This window comes from Choloepus didactylus, chromosome 16 (assembly GCF_015220235.1).
Source record: "Choloepus didactylus isolate mChoDid1 chromosome 16, mChoDid1.pri, whole genome shotgun sequence".
Lineage (NCBI taxonomy): Eukaryota > Metazoa > Chordata > Mammalia > Pilosa > Megalonychidae > Choloepus > Choloepus didactylus.
In genome coordinates, this window is record NC_051322.1 from 24,036,406 (window position 1) to 24,063,633 (window position 27,228).

Here is a 27,228-nt window from a genome sequence, read left to right on the forward strand (position 1 = left end):
CGGCCGGCACATTACGGTTTTCCTAGGACCTCAGGCAACAGCCTGTATCCTTGGAAGTCTTTGGTGGTTGGCACCAAACTGCAGCCGGCAACAATCTGTTTATTTATTTTCTTTTCTGAGAAGGAATATTCTGGCGGGACCAGATGGAAAGAACTTCTATGGGCTGTCTTCTGAATGGCTCTCAGAACAAGGCTTAAAATCAGGTATTTTCACGACAAATGTTATCATCCTGAACACCTCTGGAAAGAGACGACCTGACGTCTCAGCTCTAGAGCAGGAAGCCCAGGGTGGAGTTGGGAGGGAAGGCCGCCCAACAGGGCCTGGCTGCCTCCTGCCTGCCAGGCCCTTCCGTGGGGGCTCAGCTTGGGGTTCCTTCTGGCAGCTGCTTTCCAAGGTGACATCTTTTCCACCTTAAAAATAAGATGCTAAATCAGAGTGAAAAAACCCAGGAAGTTTCACTTCAATTATATTTTAAAATGACCTAACAGAATCTTTAGTTTCTTTCTGGAGATTACTGTGAAACTGACATACTTTCAGCAATTCAGGGACATTTGACTATGTGAGACTAATTCCTTAGACTGGAATCACGATCTTTTGACTTGGAAAATTCCCCTCAGAAATAAATGTCTGGGAATAGGTGGTAAGAGAGGCTGTCCTTAGGTTACTTGGAAGAGGAGGTGAAGTTTGTGTCTCGTACTTTCCCAGGCTCCTCTTTCAAGGCCCCAAGCCATCCCTTTCTCTCTCCAATCATGATAGCATCTCTCTCTCTTTTTTTTTCCCCTTTCTAATCTTCCCTTTCTACCTCCCTCCCTTCCTCCTTCCCTCCTTCCCTCCCTCCCTCCTCTCTTCCTTCCTTCCCCCTTTCTTTCTCCCTCCCCATTTTCTTTAAACATATGCACATCTCTTTATTTTTTTTATCAAAACCTACTTCTTAAAAAGTGTCTGAAAAAATTTCACACACAGATATCTAAAATGCTGCACTTCCCTAAACACAAATATCATTCAGTTATTTGAAAGGAAATCAAAGTTAAAAACAAAATTGAGAAAAAGAAATTAAGCCATAGAATTGCAGACATCAAAAAAGCAGGTGGGGGAGGTAAATTTTGGGGCCAAAGGGTCTTCCAAGAATCACTGAAATTGTAAATGTGGCAACTGCCCACCTGTAAGACCAGCCACCTTTGGGTATGAAATGGCTGTTGCCCTCTTCTCTAACCCAGGAAATGCCTATGAACTCCTTAGGAGAAAGGGTAGGTCAGGGAGAAATTGGAAAAGTGAAAGAGCAAACCTGGGGAGAAAATGCCCTCAAACACCTGGCAAGTCCTAAGAGTTAATTAAAAAAAAATTTTTTTTTTTTTTTTAAATGAAGCCATGTACAAGAAGACAGCAAAGAATAGGTGAAGTCTGATTCCAACTTTTTGAACATTCCCCCGAAGTGTCTGTGTGTTTGGCTCTGCTCTTTGGGCTCTTACAGTGCCTGGAGTTTTTGCCCAGCCTGTAATTTGGAAGGCAGAAGTAATACTACTCACGAACAGCCGAGAACATGTTTGGCGTTCTCAAAAACACAGATGAAAAACCCAGAGTCCCCTCCCTGGCAGGTGAGAGTGTGGTGGCCCCTGACCCTGTGGCTGTCCGCCCCATGCCTCTGAGCTGGTTTGTGAACCTGAGCCTCCTTTGCCAACTTGAAGCATGTAGCACAGTTAACGGAGAGCCACGCCCATGCCCAGCATGGGATGGGGGTTAGAATCAACCCATTTCAGATAAAACATCCCAGCACTTGGAAAGTGGAACAGAGGGAGGCAGGTGGTTTAATAGCAACTTTCCCATCAATTACAGCACCGTAAGGTCACCTTTCCCCACGTTGTACAAGCAGAAACTTAGATGTTCTCAGTGGGATTTCCTGGTTCTGATTTAATTAGGCAAGTCCCTGAATTCAGAACTAGGTAGATACAGTGAAAAGGAAAAAGGAGAAGGGTGGGACAAAGAGGGGACAGGCATGTGGGCCACTGAGAAGGTGAGGAACCAAAAATTTTAGATTGAGAAGTAACCACTTTGAAACAGGAACTGAGAACTACAACCATCCAAATTTAAATAGTATCTTCCTTTTCATACACAGAGAAATAGACTTTGAATACCTGATTAATTATGACCTAAGGCAGAAAGTCAGGATTATCCCGAGTGTCCTCCAACCGTTTCTCCGTTTCTGACTGCGGGTTTGGTAAGGAGGAAAATGACGCTCAGGAAGAGGAGAAAGAGAACCAGTCAGCCACTGAAGTTTGCTTGTTGGCATCAAGCGCTGTCCTAAGAAAGTGAAACTTCCAAAATCAAAGGGCTGTGGTAAAAACAGGTGTTTCAGAAATTTCACCAAACTTCTGTATGTAAAGGGCAATTCTGATAAAGTCTGGGTTTTCTTTTCTCTGAATGCATTACCACTGTTTTATGGAACTATAACCTAAAGGCTTGTGATGTACCTACTACTTTTCAATCAAAAAATGTTTCTGCTTTTTCCTCTCCGTCCATTTAAGTTATGTGCGGACATTTATATTCAGCCATTGGCAAGCTCTCTTTATTGTATCTACCTTAGACTAGCCAATCTGCCTTTCTTAAAGCGATAGCACATGGTCATTAACGGACTTCCAGGGAACGAGGAGAAAAGCAGCTCAAGCATAGGGATAAACCATTCAAGTCTCCAAAACTTGTTTCTCTATACTGGCTAATAAAAGAGAAGCTTTAGATTCTCCTTCCAAAAGAATAGAGCCCAACTCATTCTTAATTTATTACAAAAGAGTTTATAATTGAAAGTTACATGCCTTGATATTTCTGTTTAATTTCATTTTGATGAATTGAAACTCTGTTTTGTTGCAGGTTGTTAGTGGTTTCTAATCTGGGGCTCCCAGATCTGGTGTGGGGCAATTTCCCCTCTCCTATCCAATGTCCCTCTTTCACCTCCTAACATTACAACACACCCCTCGACGTCATGAGATGATATTCCACCAGGGAAACCTGTACAGCCTGTATCAAATGAGAGAACACAAAAGAGGATGGTGCATGAAATCACCTACTTAAATGGTAGAGTGGAAGCTATTGAGAACATCACCAATTTTTTTTCAAGGCAGAATACTGTATAAAGTAAAAGAGCAGTTATCCACAGCATCTTATGGCTAGATTAACCATGTTCCTGCCTGGAAGTGTTTCCACATGAGCTTCCTCTGGTAATCCTGGGAACCCCCAAAAGGTGTAGGAGACTGTGACCTCTTGTTAGTAAGTCAGAATGTCTAATGGAGAGTGTACACTTATCAGAAATAAGATTGCATTAACATTATACACACTCAGTGTGGTGACCTGGTTGTTGCAACATTATCTAAAGCTCATGGGTCTGTAATAAATAAAATGCTGCAAAATAAGTTAATTTTTAAGCTTTCTATTTTCTTTGGAAGCCAGAAATGTTTTATATGCATGGTCTGTAGTAGAAAACATAAAAAGGAAAACTTGAGTTTCTGTGTTCTAATAGATCATTTATCCTAATGACTTTTGGTTATATAGTATTCCAGCATTTACAGTTCTGAGTATATCAAAATATAAACAGAAATATCAAATTAGATTCTTTAATTGGTTATCCAATGATATTTGGAAGACAATGCAACCAACTTGCAGACCTGGCAGTCCAGCATGATTGCACTGTATGCTAATTTTAATCACACAAATTTGAAAAAAAGCTATATAAAAAAATTAGTAATTTTATGTACAGAAATGAAAATAATGTGAATTCTAAAAATTTAAAAAGTGTTAGTAGATGATCCATATTCAAAGCTGAGGGGTGAGCAAATGATAAACCATGTGATGCCTTTGCCACCTGGTAGAACCACATGAGCTTGCCCACAGAACTAGTTACCCTTCTTTATTGCTATCTTGTTTCTTACCTGCTTGGGAACCTCTGAGTAATTTGGGTAACTACTGTATGGTTATTTTAATATTCACCGTTATTATAATTTAAAATCTCTTGCTTAGTAGAGTACTGGCTCACTTTAGGTACTCAATAAATGCTTGTAAATGAATGAATAAATTAATTTTTCCTTTGCATCCTTTAAGAGTATCATCCTAACATTCACTAAATGGTTGTGTTAGTCTCAAAACACCAAAAAATAAGAAAAGTTAGTTGTGATAAACAGTTGTGCATTTATTATTTTGAGAGTGTGTGTATTTGTGTCTGAGAGAGAGAGAGAGAAAGAAAGAGAGATAAAGAGAGGGAGGGAGGGGGAGACTGCTTTAAAAATGTGTCTCAAAGCAAAAAAAGCTACAAGGGTTGTAGATTTTTGTACATTCTTCCATTTTTACATTTGTTCTTATGAAAACACTATTTAGACTCTAGACAAGTGTGGAGTTTTTGATCTGTGAGGTCTTTAGCCACACATTCTTTTCATAAAATGTATGTGTCTGGCATATAAAATTGTTTAGATGAATCTAACTCTACCCAGGAGAGGATGTTTGGAACAGATGTTCATGCCTCTGTTTGTTGAACTTAAGGCATCGCTCCTCCATTTGAGTACCTTCAAATTGATGTGAATTGTTGACTTGTACCCCCATTTCACATTTAAGACATTTGGTGATCTTTTGTCATTTACTTGTTTCTTGATATTATTACCCAAAGTACAGCCATGTTAGCAAAGTAGAGCTGGAAACACTGCAACTTTTAAAATTCAACATTGTATTTTTTAAGCATTTCGAGTAAATAGAAGACAGAGGCCAAGTTTAATATGAAAAGATTTTTCTTACACTGTTATTGAACTCACTGAGGATGCTGAAACAATGCTAGTAAGAGTTAAGGCTAAACACAGAGACTTGGGTAGGAGCTCTTTGGAAGCAAACATCATTATTAAAAATAACACGGCAGAGCATGGCTCTGTTTTTACTGTGTGAATGGAAATTTACCCTTGTGATATTCTGTAGTAGCTGTCTGTTTCTCCCTGAGGGAGGAGGACATGACCCATTTGCCATTTTTCCATCCTATTTTCTAGTCGTCTTCTTTGAGCTTAGATTCACAGGGCTCACAGCCAGATTTGCAGAATTCCAAGTTGACATTCAATTTGGGAATTTGGGTCCCATGGAGATGCTATAAAAGGCCATTTAACCATCCATTTATTAGTGGAATTTGGGAATATCTTCATTGATATTGGCACAGATTAACAAAATGGTTGATCCTAATTAGGCCAAACATTAGACTATTCATCTATTAGAACAACTCTATTCATCATTTATAGGGTAGTTTTGAAATCTACTGTGTTAGGCTGATCTACCTTAATAATTTAGATAGTATGTCTTTGTAATGCATACTTTCTTCTTGTAAATGATGCCAAATACTTTATTTGGAAATTTAAATATTTATTTAGTAAACTATGAAGCTTAAAGATCTCCTATAAAATGAAACAGGATCCACAGCTCAGATTTTTACTTAATTCAACCATATTCTCTTCAAGAACCCAAGCAATATGTACTTGCAAATCTATTTAGTAAGCTATATATGTGTGTATTTATTTAAGCACAACCTAGAATGTAATAGGAATAATTCTCTAGTATCAGTCAAATTAAACGATTTTTGTAGTGGAAAAATGGTCAGTTTTAGTAATCCTCAATTCAAATGATTAGTTATCTGCTTTCTGTGCTTGGCTATTTTGACTTGGTTTCATACTGACTTTGTAGGCATCAGTGTTTTTGGAAGATCATCAGTTTTGCAGAGTTTAACCCTTAAAGCGAAAATCGTCTTCCTTTTCCCCTGTGTGGTTAAATGGAAAAATCTGCTAGGATTGATGAGCAGCCCATCATACATGCGGAGCCACAAAAGACTATAGAAAAGATTATAAACATCTACAGTGTTAGTTACAGGGACATTATCCATCAAGCATGTAATCCTATCCAAACCTTCCTACAACAGTTTCACAGTGGGCCAGAATTTTTAGGATATTTTCTATTTTCAACCCGTGATCCTGTGTAATACATAGTCTTGGCATTTCTTATCACTACCAACCATGCATTTCTCATTTTAAAAAAATGTTTGTTCCAAATTTCAATACTGTGCATCCTTTTTGCCTTAGACCAAATGCCTATCACACATTCTCATCATTTTAATTAAACTTGGGCCAATCCGGGGCAAATGTTTGATTTTGACTCAAAAGGTGCATGCAAATCACAAATTCCATGCCATTCAGAATAAAAATACTTCCTACAGCCTCCTTTCAGCAGGTGGAATTAAATAGTCTGCCAGATTTGTGATTGAACATCGTTAGAGAAAGGACCTGCTGATTCAAAAACAGAAAAATAAACTCATGTCCACCCATTAAATAAGCATCATGCATCTGTAATTTTAAGATCATCAATCTAAAGAAATGAAGGTCAGCGCCTGGAATAATGCAGCCCCTGTTTTTATCCCAGCATCAAGTGGACAAAGAGCTAACGGGCCACAGACATGAGAAACACTGGGCATGCGAAATCACACGTGTGATCAGCAATCAGGAACTCTTGAGTTCCTCTCAGTCTTCCAGCCATCTCCTTTTACAAGGCCATAAGCAAGGAAGTTATTATGTTTTCCTGGCCTATAAAATAGAGGAAATACTAAGGAACCATGTCTGCTGTTGCACATTTTTCATAGCTTGTATGGCCAATTAGAACTTTCAAAGGGGCAGTCCTATAGTTGCTGAATTCATTTTCCTGAATCAAGATTTTATGTAAATGTTGATAACAGAACTCATCCAAGAGAAATCTATAATAAAGACTGTCATCAAAATAGAGTCCTTAAAATCCCCTTTAGGTATGTTTGTTGCTCTTAATGAGTTATAACAATATTACAAAAATAGGGGTCATGTGGGGAAAAAGTTTCTGCCCAAATGAATGTTGGATGTACTCAGCTTTCAGGAACATTTTACAGTTCAGAGTTCTTATAGGCAAAGTAATTGAGCTTTTCAGACTTTATCATTAGGCCTAGGAAGAGAGGAAGGTAGGAAGGGTTTATGGGACCTGAGGTTGTAGCATAGGAGACCTGCAAATGTTGGAGTGGTGGAAAAGGCAGATGCCATTAGTGTTCAATGGAATAGACCAAGGTATTCAGAGAAATTGAAAGTGGAGCAATAACGAGACAATAAGTTGACCCTGAGTTTACCTGAGCCTTCCATTGGATTCCATTATCTTCTCCATACGTGGTGCTTTAAATGCTATTTCTGCGTAAGTGTCTGTATGTCCTGAATGAAATGCCCAGTATCACCACATTTTTACAAATTGTGTTTTCTAATAACTTGCAATCAACTGGCTCAACCTGCCAGCCAGTGCTAAAGTCAGTTCAATAATATAATTTACATGCTTTGTTTATTGTTATTCATAGCAACTTTGTGATATAGAAGTGATTATGGCCTCTGCTTTATAGGTGAGGAAACAGGCTTAGAGTATTTAAGCAACTTGCTCAAGGGCACACAGTGAGCAGTCAAACAGAACTTGAACCTGAGTGTCCCTTACTCCAGGACTATACTTTTAGTCACTTGATAGACACCTTCCTAATAAAGAAGCTCATTCCATTGTTGGACAGCCCTAATAATTATAATAAGTTGAAATCTGCTGTTTTGGCCTTGTTCTGGACTTTGGAGTAACAGAATCCATCTAATAGAGCACTCACGTGCTCTCTATACTTTGACACATCTTGGGCCTCTGCTGTGTTCCAGGCTTACTGAGGATACCCATCCTAGGGAAGTTTTGCTCTTAAATTTATCTTTCAATCCTGTACCTTCCTCCCCATCTTTCCCACCACTGACTTGAATCAGGCTTGCATGTTTTCTAGAGGTGATAATGCAGCCTTACATCTACACGATTGAGTACCTTCAATCCAGTTTTAAATTAATTTTAATTATGCAGTAAATGAATATATTATCTTTTCAGATCAACTAAAGTTTCCTCAACACATCACTCACAATCCCAGTATTCTCTCCATTGTTAACTGCATTTATCAGTTTAGTGTGTATCCTTCTAGATCCTTTACTATGTGTTAGAATTATTCAGTATTTTTGTGAGTTTTTAAAAAATGTAAATATAGTATAGATAACATTTCAGAAATTGACCTTAAAATTTTTTAAGCTAAGGTCCTAAAATTATTGTTACGTACTGCTATGTTTTTAAACAGCTTTTTTGAAGTGTAACTGATAAACAATAAACTGCACATACTTAAAGTGTAAACTTCAATAAGTTTTGTATACATTGTGAAATCATCCCACAATCAAGATAATGAGCAAGTATATCACTCCCCAAAGCTTCCTTGTGCCCCATTGTAATTTCAACCTTCAGTTTTCCCACCCTGGTCTCTAAGTAATCACTGATTTGTTTTCTGTCACTGTAGATTGATTTTTCATTTTCTAGAGATTTATCTAAATGCACTCATATTGAAAATATTCCTTTTTTTCTGACTTCTTTCATGCAATATAATTACTTTAAGATTCATTGGGTTGTAGAGTATATCAATAGTTCATTACTTTTTATTGCTGAGTAGTATTCCATTGTATGGATATAGCATGATTTGTCTATCCATTCACCCACTGATGGCCATTTGGGCAGTTTCCAGTTTTTGCCTATTACAAATATGTGCTATCAATATTAGTGTTCAAGTGTTGAGATGGACACATGCTTTCATATATCTTTGTTAAATACCTAGGAGTGGAATGTCTGGATTATGTGGTAGGTATGTATTTAACTTTTTAAGAAATTGACAATGTGTTTTCCAAAGAAGACCCACCATTTTGTATTCCAACCAGAAGTGTAGGAGAGTTCTAGTTGCTCCACATCTTGCCAACAGTTGGTATGATTAGTTTTTTTAGTTTCCTATAAAGGTGCAATGGTATCTCATTGTGGTTTTACTTTGCATTTTCCTAAGAGAAAACATTGAACATTTTTTTCATGTGCTTATTTGATATCATATATATTCATTGGTGAAGTGTCTGTTCAAATCTTCTGTTCATTTTTTAAAGTAGGTTGTTTGCTTTCTTACTGAGTTTTGAGGGTCTTTTATCAGATATTTGTATTTCAAATGTGTTCTCCTGGGCTGTAGGTTGTTTTTTTCATTCTCTTAAATCTGTATTTTGAAGTACAGATGTTTTTAATTTTGATTAAGAGTAATGTATTTTATTTCTTTTATGGATCATGATTTTGGTGTCATATCAATGAAATCTTTCCTAATCCAAAGTTACAATGGTTTCCTCCTATATTTCTTCTAGAAGTTTTACAGTTTTGAGTTTTATGTTTATTTTAATGATCCATTTTGAGTTAATTTGTGTATATAGTAGGAGGTATTGATAAAAGTTCTTTTTTTTTTTTTGCATATGGATATCCAGTTTTTCTGACACCATTTGTTGAGAAGACTACCCTTTCTTCATTGAATTACCTTTGCACATTTGTCAAAATCAGTTGCTCATATATGTATAAGTCTATTTCTGGAATTTCAATTATTTTCCATCAATCTATTTCTCTTCTTTTTATACCAATGCCATGCTGTCTTTATTACAGTAGCTTTATAATAAGTCTGGAAATCAGGTAGTGTTGGTCTTCTAATCTTTTATTCTTTTTCAAAGAATTTTTGACTATTTTAGGTCCTTTACATTTTCATTTGAATTTTACAATCAGCTTATCAATTTCTACAGAAAAGACTCCTGTGTTTTTGATTGGGATTACATTGAATCTAGAGATTAATTTGGGGAGAATTGACATCTTTACAATATTGAGTTTTCTAAGCACAAATATGTCTTCATTTGTTTAGACCTTTGTTTCTCTCAGCAATATTGTTTTAGTTTTGAGGTCAAGTCTTTCACAGTTTTGTCAGATTTATCCCTGTTTCTTAATTTTTATGCTATTTAAGATGGTATTGTTTGAAATTTCAGCTTCATTATGTTTATTGCTGGTATATAAAAACACAATTGATTTTGCATGTGAATCTTCTAGCACATAACCTTATTAAACTCACTTATCAGTACTAGATTCTATTGGATTTTCTACATAGACTATCATGTTATCAGTGTAAATATATAGTTTTCCTTTTTCTTTTCCCATCTGGATTCCTTTTATTTCTTTTTCTTACCTTATTACATGGATTAAAATCTGCAGTACAACATTGAAAAGATGTGAGAGAAAACATCCTTTTCCTGTTCCTGATATTTATATCAGTCAGTTACCTGTTTCATTTTATATTCTTCGGGGACAGAGGCCAAATCTTTTGTTTTTGCATTCTCAGCCTTCGGCACAATATTTATGACTTAGCAGACACTCAGCAAAGGGTGGTCAAAAAAATTAATGAAAGAAATGTTGGCTCCAACCCTCTCCATAGCTTAATTGGGGGCGGGGGACGGGCATTGGAAATACAAAGTTCTGTTACAACATGAAAGTCTTTTCATGGCTAATAATAGGGTGCAGAGAGAACTAGTGCTCCATTCTTTGCTTACAGCAGGGAGAGAGAAAGGGAGAAGGGACCCATGAAAGTTTTCCTGAAGAAGAAGTGCTAATCTGGTCCTAGAGATATCAATAGGCTAGAGGAGGGGGAAGAGCAATTTCAATAGATGAAGCCACACAGGCAGAGAACTCAGTGTTCTTGACAAAGAATAAGAAACGCAGTGTGAAAAGTTTCAAAATTTAGGACATTTAGCTTTCATATTTTCCTGCTTCTCCTATTCCTCTCTTCTCCACATTCGCAGGCTCAGTTCCCTCTACTGTGCTTCCCATGAAAGGATTCCTGAATATGTCACCATTCTGGCATCCCACTGTGGAGCCTCTAGTTTTTCTCCACCTCCTCCCACAAGATACCGTTCCAAAACTGAACTCAGTTCCAGGGGTGGCTAAACAACCAGAGTGCAGCCCCTATCACTCTCTTGGGCTGAACATTGTAATTACAGGATCCCAATGCACATGATCCATTTACCTATACCTGCCTCTTCCAACTATACTTTTGATGTTTTAAGGGAACTAAATTTAGCAGCAAACTATATGCCGCTTTTATCATATTTGATTCAGAAATCCAAGAGGTCCTGTTTGTCTTCTCGTATCTCTTGTTATATAATCTAGCCTGCATCTAAGTAAATACTGCTTTCTTCATTTGTAAGGCACTGCTTGACAGTCTGGGATGAAGCAGCTATTCTATGGGATATCAGAGGAAGAGGCACTCCTGGACTACCAGAGAGTCCTGGGGTCATCCTTTTGTACTTACTACCATGCCTTAACCTCTGATGGAGCCTAGTGGTTAGCAGAGTAGCTTTACCCCATATTATAGGAATCTGATAGTGAATATTTAGGAATAACATAATCACAGGAGATCAGCATCTAACATTCATTCCAACAAAATTTGTTGTCTTAAGAATTGAGCATCTACCCTGCATATTGTTTTTGACAAATCATGCTTCATATTCTTCTCAAAGCTTATCAGGATGGATAGTAAGGTCCTGTATCAACACACCTCATTCTTTCTTGTTTATTTTTATTTTTCCATGAAGCTTGCTGGCAGGTAGTCCTTTAAATAAATAAATCCCACCCCCGCCCCACCCTACCCCCATTTACAGATGCAAAAGGGCCTTTTTATCCATCTGTATAGGCTGGTGTGCCCTGAAGAAGGTTATGTCCTTTTTTCAGTAGACACCAGGGTGGATTTGGAGAAGGGATGAGCTTTTTCTAAGGGCCTATGGAGGGACAGCTTCTCAGTGGATCTTCTTTGTTTTGTCTGAAGTGCAGTAAATTCCCCAAACATGAGAACTCTCTTTGTTGACGTGAAGTCACAGAAATACATTTTGGAGTCGACTGCAGTGGTGAAGAGTCTGTAGCAGACAATAGCAACCTCCAGAGTTCCTTCAGATGCTAATTTATATATGAGACTGTATTCACATATTCCTGCCTGTCAAGCTAATCAAGGAAGCAAGGGGACTGAGCACACCCTAATTAGTATCAGATAGGGGAGACTCCCCTAGGAGACACCAGATATTTGAGGGAACATTTTGACTCCAATTAGCTCCACCACCTACTTCTCCTGCCAAGTCAAGCTCTTCCCCACCAGCACAGCTAATATAAATCTGCATGTGAAATGATCTCTGTCTAGTTCTTACCAGCATTTGGTAAACTGTAGTAATCGTATCACCCAACACAGCAAGGAGCTGTTTGTTCAATCTTGAATGCCCTTACTCACTCTTTCCCATACCCTCTCACTCCAACAGCTGAATTAAACTGAACTGAATCAAATTGAAGAAGTTGCTGTCAGCTCATCCTGAGCCACCATTCCCATTCTTTCCCTTGCTGCCAGCTTAGTGAGCCATGTGCAATTAAAACTTTTGGTCTGTTCTTACCCTGTTGCTTATACCTTGTATTTCCTTTGGGATGGTGACTTTTCTGCCTTTTGGAAAGAAAGCAAGAGGAGGAATGTTGTGAGGTACTGAAGAGTAGGAAAGATATCAAGGTTGGAGGAGGAGGAGACACAAGGAGAACTGACCAGTTTCAGGTATCCTCTTATACAATTCGGTGACTGGTATAAAGATGGTTGCCAAGTGGTAAAATGATGCACTCTCCTCATCCCAGGTGTGCATCTCAGGAATAGATGTTGCTTATATACCAGGAGGTTTAGGACCAAAGATGAGAAAGGGATGCTTGTTGACAGTAACCCAGCTGACATCATGCTATCCCAAACCCTTTGCTGTACCGTTGCTTTGCTTCTGCCAGGCCTTGACTTTGCCTTTTAGAACTCTAGGAATACCCATTAGAACCTCTTTTTCTTCTGGTATACTTAAAATTCTTTCATGTCCTCTGGACATGTAATCTCTCCAGCCAGCTTTGTCTAAGAAGACAGTGTCCCACCCTATTACAGCAAGGCTTCTGCCCTGACTAAAAGGAACAATAGTGAATTAATTCAAGAAGGAACTTCCCTTTCCTCCAAGGCTCTCTACTAAATTGCTACAGAGCCTTTGATGAATGCCCATGAGATGTGTTGCCCCAGATTAATCTCCTTTTTCATGTTAATTAACAAGATGATAGTGGTGGCAGTGTGGGGGGTTCTGAGACTGGGGATGGATTTCCTGACTCTTTAGCAAAGAAAAGCTCTAAATTCACTAGGGCAGTGATATAAACAGATGACAAGTGGAGACTTCCAAGAACTTCAACCAACCACAGCTGCAATAAACCAATGACCCAAGAAGTCTGGTATTTTGTTATCATATAGGATACAGCCCAATATCAACACTCTAAAGGAAAAACATGTGTAAGAGGAGCAACTTAGTTTTTGCCAAACATTAGGGTAGAGGCTAAACAAGCAGCTGGTGATTTAAGACAGAGATACAGAAAATATAAGACTGATGATTCCTGACCATGTCTCTTTCTACAATATGCAAAGCAAACTCAAAGACAGTTCCCTAGCACAAAGAATCTCCACCGCCAACCCCATTAAATAAGAGAGTTACGCATTTTGCAATGAACAGACAATTAAAGCCCTCCTGAATAGACACAGAGACTTTGGTCTTTGGATTATCTTTCTCATTGTCCAGTGCAGTGCATTTCAATTCAGTTCAATGCAACAAACATTTCTTGAGCCCCTTTCTAGACTAGACTAGGTATTATGAAGGATGTGGAGATGACTGAGAATCTGCTTTCAAAGAACGTAACATATCTTGGGAAAGCAAGAGATAGGCACAACTAATTATGAAAGGAGGGCTGTATTAAGGGTCCTCTGATGGAGAGACAGCGTTTCATTGGATCTAGAGGAGAAAGCTTCAGTTGGCTCAGTGGAGAAGGAGACATTTGAGTAAGACCTTAAGCACTTGGTAGAATTTCACCCAGTAGAGTTGGGGAGTAGGGTTGGGGAAGGGTGAAAAAGGGAGGTGAAAATGAATACACCCTCTGATAAAAGTCATGGGGTCATAAAACTTCACTGTGTGCTTGAGAAAAGGTGACTAGTCTGGTATGGCTCATGTATTGTAGGACAAGCTACAGATGTAGGTTAGGGTCAAATTGGGAGGAACTATGGATGGCATGCCAATGAGTTTGGACTTTCTGATTGATTGAGAAATTCATTCATTCAGTGGCTATTTATTGAGCACCTACCATGTACAAGGTAGATACTGTGGTTCTAGTGGTGAATGAGAGCTGACTTCTCTTCTCCCATGGGGTTCATTTTCCAGTGATTAGGCCATAAAAAGTAGTCAATTGATCCAATAAGGTAATTTCAAAGAGAGATACATGCTGGGAAGGAAATAAATAGAACAGGGAGATGTGAGAGAGACAGAATATGGAGTGGTCACAGGTGACTTCTCTAATGACTTGATATTTGCATTGAAACTTGATGAGAAGATGTCAGTCATTCATGCAAAGATAAGGGGAAAGGGTATTCCATGCAAAGTCGCAGAAAGGGAGAAAATCTGAGAGAGGAATGTGTTTAGCATGTAGGGACAAAAAGACCAGAGTACCTAGACAACAGGAAGTGAAGGGACAGCCGTATATGTTGTGGTTAGAGAAGGGGACAGGGATTGGTTCACATAAAGCCTTGAAGCCTGTGATAGAGCTTCTGAGTGTAATGGGAAGTCAGTGGAGGGTGGGATGGAGGGTTAGGCTGGGGAATATAATCTGGCTTACTCTTTGCTCTGCAGTGAACTAGTTGTAGTGAATTGAGAGTGGAAACAGAGAGAAACCAATGAAGAGGCTCCTGAATTCAGGTGAGAGATGATGGTGGCTTGGACCAGGATGGTAGCACTGGAGACAGAGAGAATATGACAAATTTGGCATATATTTTGAAGTTAGTGCCGAGAGGACTTAGTTGGATTGGATGTTGGGGAGAGGGAAAGAATAGTCAAAGATAGCCCTGAGGTTTTTAGTTTGAGTAGATAGTTGTATCATTTGGTTGGGTCAATAGGGAAGACTGAAGAAGAAATTAATTTGAGGGTAATAATGAGAAGTTTTTTTTCTTTTTTTTCTTTTGGATAGGTTATGAAGTTTGAGTTGCCTACTGGTCATCCAAGTGGTGATGCCAGGATATAATGTGAGTTGTTACTGTGACCTCAGAGTAAAGATCATGGTTGGAGATAATAAATTTAGGTGATACCGGCATTTAATTGTTACCTAAAGCCATGGTGTGCCAGTTTGGATGTTTTGTGTCCCCCCAAACGCCATTATCTTTGATGTAATCTTGTATGGGCAGACCTATCAGTGTTAATTAGATTGTAATTCTTTGAGTATTTCCATGGAGACGTGACCCACCCAACTGTAGGTGATGACTCTGATGAGATAATTTCCCTGGAGGCATGGCCCCACCCATTCAGTGTGGGCCTTGATTACTGGAGCACTATATAAGCTCAGACAGAAGGAGTGAGTTCGCTACAGCCAAGAGGGACACTTTGAAGAAAGCCCAGGAGCTGCAGATGAGAGACAGTTTGAAGACAGCTGTTGAAAGCAGACTCTTGCTCTGGAGAAGCTAAGAGAGGACAAATACCCCAAGTGCAACTAAGAGTGACATTTTTGAGGAACTGCAGCCTACAGAGGAATGTTCTGGGAGAAAGCCATTTTGAAACCAGAACTTTGGAGCAGATGCCAACCAAGTGCCTTCCCAGCTAACAAAGGTTTTCCGGATACCATTGGCCATCCTCCAGTGAAGGTACCGGATTGTTGATGCCTTACCTTGGACACTTTATGGCCTTAAGACTGTAACTGTGTAACCAAATAAACCCCCTTTGTAAAAGCCAATCCATTTCTGATGTTTTGCATTCTGGCAGCATTAGCAAACTAGAACACATGGTACTAGAGATTATCTGGACAGAATATGCAGAGAGAGGAGGTCTGAGGAGACTCCAGAGAATAAGACTGGGGAGAGTACCTATGGGATGACACTGAAGTTTTCTGGGCCAGAGAGTGATCTCACCAGATCTGCCTTGTAGGAAGAAGACTGTAACAGTGAAAGATGGACTCATGTAGGGTATGACTGGAGGCAGGAGATGGAAAAAGAGGCTACTGCAATAGTTCTGCCATGAGATGACGAGAACATGGATTAGGGGAGCAGGCATGTGCAAAGAGGAGGAAGGTTGGAAAGACTTAGGTGGCAAGAGTTGGAGGGCAAATCTTCATGGAGCCCCTATTCTGGAAGACTGGGAGAATGGGGCCCCATCGCTCAGGATGGGGAACGTAGGAAGAGGTACACTTCTAGCAAGGAGCTGAATTCAGCAGGGGGACTAAACTGAAAGAGAGGAAGGAAGCAAGGAAAGGACTGCAAGGAGAGATGGGAGAAGTGCAAGGGGAAGTTGGCACACCCAAGTGTCATGAAACCTAGGGAAGGAGAGAATTTCAAGGAGAGAGTGAATAAGTGGGTTAAGTTGCAGACAGGTTCGGAAGGATGAGGACTCGAAGAAGCCACTGGGTTCTGGTGTGAAGGCCTTTGGTGATCTCTGAGAAGCACATCAGCAGGGTGGTGGTTGGGGGGAGAAGGTGGATGGCAGCAGGTGGAGGAGCAAGTAGGTCTGTAAGGAGAAGCAGCGGCAAACTGTCTAGCTTTCCTCTACGAAGTTCCGTGTTGAAGGGAAGGAGCAAGAGGAGATGGTAGCTTGTGGGAAAAGTAGTTTTTTTTTTTTTTTCCTTAGGGTAAATGCCTAGAGGGGTATAAAGAAGCTGTGGTACCAGATAGATCTAGGTTTGGATACTGGTTCTGATGCAGACCGACTTTTTACCTTGGATATATACTTAGCCTAGTAAAGAATGTGGATTGACTTCTTTTCTCTTGTAAAAAGTTCTTTTTTGGGGGGTGGGAGGGTATGTGCTTACTAATTATATTAAAATTTCTACAAATATGGATATCTCTATGAAAAAGATTGCTTAATCACCAAACCAAACTTTCAAGAGTAAAAATACCTTTATTTTGGGAAAAAACAAAACAACAACAAAAAAACTAATACAAATGAAAATATTGATTAATTTGTAAATTGCAAATACTTGTATTTCCTGCTATGGATCCACTTTACTATGTGAGATACAGGAAGGTCCGGTGTGTATTTTTTGGGCCAGTAAAATTTTGTTGCAGACATGACATTTTTCAAACTTAGAAAACAAAAATAGTTCGTCTACATTTTTAAAATATCACAAAATTCACTTCCACCGGGGGAAAATCTCTCCCAATTGAAAAAGTTGGTTTGGAATTGTAATCTTAATGAGTAAGTAAATCTTAGTAAGAACATTAAATAACTTATCAATTGATCAGACAGAAACTGCTTGTTAATTTGACTAAAAACCAGCAACCCCCCAAATCAAATAGAAACTGCTCATACGGTGATCACAATGGCATGAACTGTAACCAAAAGAAATTTGTGTTTGTCATTAATTTTTTGTTTACACTGATAGTACTTTTTGTTGTGTCACGTGTTGGGGAAAATCTTGTAGATTATCTGTGAAATATTTTGAGCTCATGAGACAACTAAAGAGTTATATATGTAATATGCTAGTCTAACCATTATAACATGTTTTATATTCAGAGTTGGAATTTCCTTTAGTGGTCTCTGAATTCCTCATCATTGGGCCACTGAATTCAGGTAGAGAAAATGATTGAGGAATACCTTCAGGATGCCTTAGGAGAGAAGACCTGACTACCTACAGGTTCTTTAAAGCTGGGGGTGTCACAGGAATGCTTCATTCATGCTAAGTAATAATTGCAATAACAATAATAAACCTTCTCGACAGAAATTTATTAAATCTGCCATCTCCATGCAAAATCTGTCAAAGGATTCTTTATTCAGCTGAAATGCTCTCTTGTGTGATGTGCAAATGAGGATGAAATAGAGCCTGTGGTCAGGGAGACTGAAATGGAATAAGCAAACCAAAAAATATTGAACCAAAATGTAATGCATGAACTGAGGTACATCTGGTACGTGTGCATGCCATTGCTGTATGCTAGAAACCATTACACACCATTTGGGGTGATCAAAAAATTGCTGCCCAGGTGCAGCAGTTTATATTTTGAAAATGAAATATATCTAGTGGATACTGTGGACTAAGAACTTGCAAAATCTTATTAGAAAAATAAATCTGTTTTGAGTTAGACTAGAGAAAAAATCTTAACAAATTACAAGAGTAGATGTGTTGCAAAACTCAATACATTCACGTTTATTCAATAATCACACACATGTCCCATTAAGAAATGCAGGAAAAAAAGTGCAATAAATATTGACTTTCACAGCAAAATGTAGAAATATATGTGCAAAGAATAATGAATCCTTTTCATGACAGTTTGAGGAAAAAAAAAGAAACTTTGAGCCATTTACACAGGTTAAAAAATAAGAAAGCTCTTAAGTAGAAAAAACACAAAATATTTCAAGTGAGTTGTGTAAAGAGTACTCATTTGACTTGATTCTTTATATGCAGGAAAACTAGTTTGTGTATCATAGATTGTTTTCCAAGTATGACCTGGGCTTGGAGTTTCTTTTGTTTGGGAGAGGGAGAAAGCATGGGTCAGCTCCTCTCATTGATTTTCCTAAAGTCTCCTAAATAGAGAAAGGACTCAAATTCAGTTTTGCTTGATCAAGGGGGTTTTGGGCCTGGGTGAAAATAGCTCTGTGTCCTGAATACCTCACACCATTCCTCTGGCAATATTTGTATCCAGGAAAAAATCATGTTAAAATGAAGTTTAAGAGACAATTGAGTAGGGGGAAATATCACAGTAGAACATTCTGGGAACTCCTATTCCCTGCTGGTCAGAGTATAAATTGGTACAGTCTTTTGGTAGCCAGGTCGGGGTGGGAGGATAGCAAGCAACTAGGAAATGTCTATTAGAGACTTCTAAAATATTCCTGACCTTTGATTCAAGACATCAATTCTATGGGATCCTAAGAAAACAATCAGTGATAAACGTATATAACAACTTTCATGCAAAGATACTCATCCCAGCATTATATATAATAGTGAAAACTTAGAATTGACCTAAATTTTGATGGTTAAATTATTTAATAAATTAAATTGTATTTTACCATGGACTACTATGAAACTTTTATGACTCATGTTATAAACAAATATTTACTTACCTGAAAAAGTATTCATGATATATTGGTAAATGCAGAAAGCCAAAACTATGTATACAATGTATATTGTTTGACCTCTGTTGTATGTGTTTAGTTTTGCTTATTTGTAATCTGTATAGAAAAAAGACTAGAAGGAAATTCATCAAAGAATGTTAACTGCTTATTTCTGAGGGGCGGGGGGGAGGTAGAATTACAGCTGACTTAAAATGTTCCTATCTTTGTGCTTTTGTGTATTTTCAAAATTTTTTTATGTGGTAATTGCTTTTTTTACTCAGAAAGGAAAAAAAAATTAACAAATATTATTGAAGAGAAAGACAACCCGAGGGGTACATGTGGAAAGTGAAAGGGAAAGCTTTGCCTTAGTGTTTGGGAAAAGGAGGCAGAATTCCAAATCTTTGCTTTCCTGAATCATGGGGTGAAGCTGACTCGGATGCCCTTGAGTTACTACCTGGTCAGCAGCAGGGGCATCTCCAAATGGGCAGAAACTGCATCAATAGCACCAAAATGCCAAAACCCTGGTTGGACCAAATTCAACCCGAAGAAGCTAAGCTCTGGAAGTCACCAATCTGCTCTGTGATTCCTGGTGGGGCAACTGAACAGCGGGTGCCACTTCCAAAATCTCGCTTAACCCCCGGTCCCCTGCAGTGTGGAGCATCCACCGGCCTTGCCTCTGATTTCTGAAGAGTTCCCAGGGTTACCGTCAGCTCGGTGCGGCATAACGCAGGGAGAGAAATGGGCCCTGGGTGTCACAGCTCCACGTGTAAATGTGGGCACCATCGTTTGCCCACAACATGATAAGACCATAGAATGATGCCTGGTGAATTGCTTTGAGGTCCGCAGGCAAGTACACAATTCCATTACCAGTCTTTAAATGGTGTTTCTATTTTACTCATGTAAGAACCATTGATAGCCATTGATCCTGAACTTTTTATAAAAAGTCATCGGCAAGTGAGTCTAGAAAAGTTTACATGCCAAGATCTTAGCAAACATGCTCAAAATCTACACAACTCATGGTGGCCCTAAATGTAAAGCAAACCCATGTGCAGGAAAAGCCTGTCTATTCTTGGCTTGTAGGACATCATGGATCACAAGCTGGTGTCACAGTGAACAATGTCCTCAACAATGCCCTTTAAGAGGGCTGAGGGAGGTGAGGATGTGTTCCTAGCTGAAGGTTTAAGTATCTCATTCATTCGTTCATTCATTCATTCAACAAATATTTATGAAACACCTACTAGGTGGACCGTCTAGGTGCCAGGGGTGTGAAATGGGTGGGATACTACTGAATATAAAGCATATATATATTTTTTTATTTTGAGAAATGGACTCGGAGATTAGCCATAGATGAAAAATTAAACAAAAATATTAGAACCGTTATGTTCCAACAGAGAGGTTTGTAACCTTTTGTTGAAACCTGGACATTTTGATATTTTAATGTGTTTTTGCTTGAATTTAGACTCTGAGGCATCTGTCCCTTAAACCTGTATCCCTCTTCACAGAGCTGTAGTGAGGATTATACTTGTGGGTCATATTTATGAAAGCTGCCATGATTTGCATAGCTTTAGAATATCTCTAATAAGATCCAGAAGAAACTAACAAAAGTGGTTGCATTTGAAGAGAAGTGAGAAGTGAAAAGCGAGGAGGGAAGGAGAGGCTTTCTACTTTTCACTGAATAACTTTTGAACTTCTTGCATCTTGTACTATGAACATGCATTCCCTATTCAAAAATGAGAGCAATGAGAGAACTACATAGCTATAAGATATTATTTAGACCAGGGGGGTGAGAAATTGTGGACCTCTGGTTAAATGTAGCCTTTATACTGTTTTTTGTAAATAAAGTTATATTGGAACACAGACATGTCATTCATTTACATGTTGTCCATGACTGCTTTGGAGCTACCCACAAAGGCAGAGTTGAGTAGTTGCAACAGAGACGTTTGGCCCACAAAACCTAAAATATTTATCTGGCCTTTCATAGAAAAAGTCTGCCAACCCTGAGTCTAGATGTTGCATAGTGCTTTGTAGTCTAACTATATCTCGTTCTCTTTTTAAAAAAAAAATTTTTTTATGTGTGCTTCTCTCTCTCTCTGTCTCCCTCCCTCTCCCCCCCTCCTAATGAGCAGAGGCTGTAGTTGATGCTTCTTTCTATACCCTTAGTACATATCATGGTGCCTTCCATGTGGGACATGGTCCACATTTATTTGTTGATTTTATTTGCTATCCAACTTGGGGAAAGTAATATGATGAAATTTACCATATTGAGGGAATATAATCAAAATTTCCTATTAAAATAATATGTATTGTCATCAATTTTTGAAAGATAGTTTGTTATTCTGTTTATGGACCAGAAATCTAGGCTTATGATCAGAAGGTATTGATTATTGTTTTGACGATTTATGACATCCTGTGTGACCTTAATTGGATCTGTGCTGAAGTTTCCGCATTTGTATATTAGGAACAATAATCCCTATTCTTGCCTGTTCCATAGCGATATTCTGAGGACATCCAGAGTAGAAGATATAAAAACACATTGTCATTTATGCACTCTTGGTAGCTAGAAAGTCATTTTGAAAATGACTTTCTGTAACACTATTCACAGTACTGGCAAAATAACTTTTCTGATTCTTGTTTGTTACAAAGGTGAAAATCAGTGGCTTATAGAAATATTCTCCAATAAATTAAAAGCAAAATATTAGCTATGAGTAAAGATAATTGTTTGTATTTATTGAGCGCTTAATAAGTGCAGGGCAATATTGTCAGGATCGTCAGCATTTGTGGCACACTGACATTACAGAAGGGCAGAACTCAGCAGCACTTCCCGTCCCCTGGACCCTGTCTTTGCTGTGACCCATGTACCCTCCCCCTCCGGCCCCCATACTGCTCTGACAGCCCCACTTTTTCTGGGCAAGAAGCTCACTAACAGAGCTGGGCTGCTCACATTTCGCTAGGAGGTGCTGCCAAATGATATGGTCGTATTGTAGCCTGAAAATCCCTTCAGTTAGAAGCTCTGGTTCTTCACATACAGCAGTTTAAGGCTCAGTTTTATTAATTCTGAAGATGTGACAATTTGATAGATAGTGTTATCAGCATGTAGAAAATCAAGAGATGCCTATGTTGTGCGGAAAGACTGATGCCAAAGCATTACTAGAAGGTGCACCATTTAACCACAACATGCGCTGGTCCCAATGTCAGGAAGAGGGATGGGAGGCAGCGTTTATTTTACAAGTGATTCCCAGGTCTTAAAGTGTAACTTATTGGATACTTTCCAGATTTTTGTAGCTTTTACTTATTTCCCTCGCCTTCAGATTACAAATAATATCTTTAGACAAAAAGAGATAGCTCTAAAAATTTTAATTTATCCCTTTTTTCCCCTTGCCGATAAATTGGAGAGGTTATTTCCTGTTGATTTACCACTTGGGGATTGGGAAGAAGTTTTATTCATCATCATCTTCATCATCATCGTCATCAAAACCGTAATCAACCGTTTACTGAATACTTGTGATTATGGGCATCAGGCCTTAATGCATAAACATGAACAAAGAGAGTCATTCAGAAAATAATCATCCTACCCTCCCCTTCCTTTCCCTCATTTCTCTCTTTCACTGGGACTCACTAGGAAATCACTCCATTCCCAGTGTTTTAGCTGGCAGTCATTTTGTAGGGGGTACAACATTTCTATATGCCTGAACCTCAGAAGTGCTTAATAAATGGTAGATATTATGTCTTTAGCAACTTAGGTTAATGGAATACCAGTACTGTATTTCCACTTAAATAATTAGTCCACATTACATTTTAGAATCAAGTTGTCATTATAGACACTTAAGCCAATTTAAAAAAATACAGCAAATTACTTATCCAGTGTCACTGTATATGGAAAATCAGACTTTCAAACATAATATTTATTATTTCCTCATACAAAAGAGAAAATCACAAATTCTTTTAATTGCATCTTTATTAATAAAAAGGAATATAATAATTACTAGTAAAAGATATATTACTTTCACAGGACTTTGCACACCAGCATTTTGTCCTGTTACTTCTCTGTCATACTCACAGCATTAATTATTGGGGCCTAATTAGGCAAAATTACAGTATAGACCCTAATGAAGTCTCTGGATTCTTAAAAAACCCTATTGTTCCTCAGGGTTTTGAAGTTAGTATTAATACTGTATGCCAGTGTGGCCTTCTTTTTCTATGTAGCTGGTCTTCGAAATACTTATTTATCTTGGTTTACTGGTCAAAGTTGGGGAAATTTTTATTTATTTTTATTTTTTTAGTTTGCTTGTTTGTTTTATTTCTAAATGTATTTCAGTACTGTTAAAGAACCATCACTAAAAATGATTCTGAAGCAGAAAATAAAGGAGTAAGGGGCTAGAAATGAGGTTCTGAGCTTTACTAAAGGGTTGTTTTTAGAAGTTGAAAGGATAATGTCGTAGACATCGAATATGGTATCTTTTCCTTTCTGAACAGGAATGGCTTGCGTGTGTGATGGAGACGTTTCATTATTCTTTTCTTTGTTCTCTTATCAAAGGGCATTTAGACCTCCATGTGTTCATCTACTTGTTCATTCATTCACTCAAAAATCATAAACTGGGTCTCCACTGTGCACCAGGCCTGAGGGAATGTTGTCTCCACCCTACACCCACAAACAGAAGGCTCAAGGTCAGCTGCCCCGAGCCTTTTTTAGCTAAGTCAGAGGGTCCTTACAGCCCTTTTCTCTGGTAAGCTTCTTGAATTAAACATGGGTAAAGCTTTTTTCTATCCCAGAAGGTAACAATCCTTCTTATCTGCTATACAGGCATTTTCCTGTCTCTTCTGTCTCTTTTTTGGGATTCTTCTGAAGTCTTTCTCTTTTCCCACCCTTGCCAAGAGGGGACATTTTCTCGGGTTCATCCTTGTTTCCTGTGTGTCTCTCTGGGCCTCTTTCGCTTGGTGAATGTGGTCACAGTAGCATCTATACCCATCATTCCTACATCTATCCTCCCAGGTCCGCTGTCCCATTCAAGTGCTCTGCCTGCTCATGGTGTCTCTTCCTGGATGTACATGCCACAAGAGCAGGGATTTGTTTGTTTAGTTCAGCTCCTTCTTTTCCTTCCTCTATTCTTTCCTTTCATTCATTCACTTTTCAATTCACTCCATTCTGCCTTCTGCCCTCCTTACTGCACCCCATCTGACCTAAGGTCAAATGAGCTCCATCTCATCAAGAACCTGAACTCGTAACTTTTTTCTCCATAGCACCATCATTTGTCCCTGTGTCAGTAATTGTTTAATGACTCTCTGCCCATTACATAATAAGCTCCATGAAGTCAGGGACAATATCTGCTTTGCCCGTCAGTGCTGGACAAGGAGTTGGTGCTTAATGGATATTCATTAACTAAATAAATGGATAAACTACTAACCTATGTATTAATTGGATTTTTTTAAAATTTAACTAGTTATTTACTTATTTGATTAAACATTCATTCATTTACTCATTCATCCATTCACTTATCCATTCATTCATTCCATAGTCTACAATCCAGAATGTGCACATTATTCATTACTTTTTCAAGCTGTCCCACTCTTCACATGGCTTCTCTACTCAAAAAACTCTAATGACCCCATTTTTTACAATATGAAATTTACTGCATTAAATTACTCTTCTTGGTTTGTGAGGCATTCATCCTAGCATAGTGCCTTTAAAGACTTTGTCTACTTGAGCCTCTATTGGGTATTGGACAAGGGAAATCTCACCTGCTCCCCAGTTCAGTCATAGCTTATGAAACCCCTGACCCAATCCAAAGGTTTTTTTCCCTATTCTCTTGGCTACCGACCTGGCTTCAAGTTAAGATGAAGTAATTATCTTAAGTAATTATTAAGTAATCATCTCATCCCTTCCCCTTGGCTTACTGCCCATTTTCTCTTCCAGTTTTGACATTAACTGTCCTTCTGACTAAGGTTTTGCCTCGTCAGAAGGCCCACCACAAGGGCCATCCCATTTAGCTTGACCAATCTTCTTGCCACAAGGGCCTCCAAGGTTTGGATTGACTACCTACCTAACTTGCCATTATTTCTTGACTTATTTTTTGATCTTGTCAAATTGGAGAAGAGTGCATGCTCATTCTTGCACTTTGCTTATTTCTACTCTCTCTGCACTCTCTAATGTGGTCCCCTCTCTTTCGTTTGGTCACCTGAATCCTCCTGGTTCCAGTCTCTTCACCCAATCTAGGTCCAGCTTGCCAGGTCCTCACTAAGACTGCCCTTGATCTGTACAATCCACGCTGGTCTCGGTTTAGTGGCATTTTGGCCTGTGTTTTTCATGTAGGCATAGCCTACTTTTCAGTGTTACTTGGCTATTCTCTGTGCATGTGCTTACAAACTCAATGTTAAGCTAGGCAACTGAAGTTTCTCATCTGCAAAGTTATGATCAATGATCACCATTTGTTGGGAGCATCCTTATATGAACCTTCTTGGGGAGTAGCATGAACCTTCAGGACTTGGATATCATGTCTGGGCTTGAGAAAGTTGAGCTGAGCAGACCTGCCAGAGGAGTTGGAGGGAGGATTGGTTTGCTCTGGGCAGAGATGGACAGAGGAAGAGAGAATGCCTTGGGTTGGAGAGACTGAACCAGAGAAATGACAAGAAAGAAATTTCTTTGTGAAAAGTCATTTACTCTGGCTAAGATCTTTAAAAAGGAGTGGACAAAATCCATTCAACGCACACACACAATTCTCAGAGAGGAAAAAATGGAATTTAGTTGATTGTCTTCCCTCATGCCATTTATACATTTATATTTTAATGTCAAACTTAGACTTTGTGGGAGTAAATAAAAGCATTATTTTTAATAATACAACTTTCCTTCTGTACATGTTGTGTCATCTAGTGAGAATTGCAACTGAGAACATGGATCCCAACACATTCCTGGTGGTCATGGTCTTCATTTCTTGTTCCACTTAACCTCCCCCACTCTTGGCTTCCCTACTGAGGCATCCTTGCTTCTTATCATTATGTCCCTGCCTTGACCTTTCAACCAAATGCATGATCAGTCTCTTCTTTCCACCTTGTATTCCTACCTTTTCATTTCCTTGACTGAGGACCCATCTAATTGCTCCTGACAGAACACCCTTCCTGTCTTGACTGGTTCCTGGGAACTTCCTCGCCTGCATGCTGCTTCTGTAGATAGATGAAAATACTTTACGTCTTCCTTGGGATAATGCTAACCATATCTGAAGGAGGATAATAGGGCAGTCCTGATGGTGTGGTGACAACTTTGAGGTAAGGACATGGAGTTGGTGGTAAAAAAAAAAAAAGTAGGCAACCCTCTTGAAAAAGTTGGTCCAGTGCTCATGGAATGGAGCACTATGAATCAAGGGGAGCAAATATAAACATAAAATGTGTACATCATTCCAAAGTGAAGTGGAAGAGGGATAGTGTGGGCAAAAGTGCTTTCATTTTTCAGGTAATAGAAGTTCACCACTGACTTTGCCAGAAGATATTCTCTCAACATTTGCTTTTAAATTAAATCTCCTCTTAAATTATGTTATGATTATGCTTTCTGGCTTGGATTGCTAATAGCCCTTTATTGCCCTTTATTGGGCTCATCTCAACTTTTTGGAGGCCCATGTAAGCTGAGGTACCTAGAGGTTTAATTACAGAGCACAACCCTTCTCTGTTATTTTTACAGACAGACTCCTACAATCAAGCCAATCCTTGGCAATTCTTCACTGGAAACTCCTTGGACACCTGTCAAGTTACTGCCTTCATTAATGTCTTAATAAAACTTCAGAATCAAAGAATAACTCAAAAATAAGAATAATTTCAGAAATCAGGCCAAAACAAGCTCTAAATTAAAGTGTGTTTGATATGCCACAAATAAGAACACAAAAAGGATTGATTAGGGGAATAGGAAGGGATAGTAAGCCTCAAGAGATATGAGATGGAGTGGGAAAGGCCTCCACATTTTGCAATCTCTAGTCACAGTGAAGTTTTGGAATTTGGAAGATTTGTGTTGAGTTGATGTTTAACCTCTAGGCTACCTGAGACATTTTGGCTACACTTAGATTTGGAACATTTTTGGAAAAGTATTAAAATTTTTTTGAGAGACTCCTTCCTTGAAATGATTAGAATCTGGGATATTGCTGAAATTACATTTATATTGAACTGTACTAATGATAGCTGAAATGGAGCATGACAATGCTGAAACTCTCAACAAGGTCCAGTAAGCTGT

The 27,228-nt window shown here is 38.7% G+C and overlaps 1 long non-coding RNA gene across 1 annotated transcript; it reads left to right on the forward strand.

Moving 5' to 3' along the window:
• On the forward strand, positions 1–27,228 carry LOC119511784. The gene is made up of 3 exons (XR_005212243.1): positions 1–203; positions 26,120–26,276; positions 26,686–27,228. It is a non-coding gene; the product is annotated as an uncharacterized LOC119511784 (long non-coding RNA).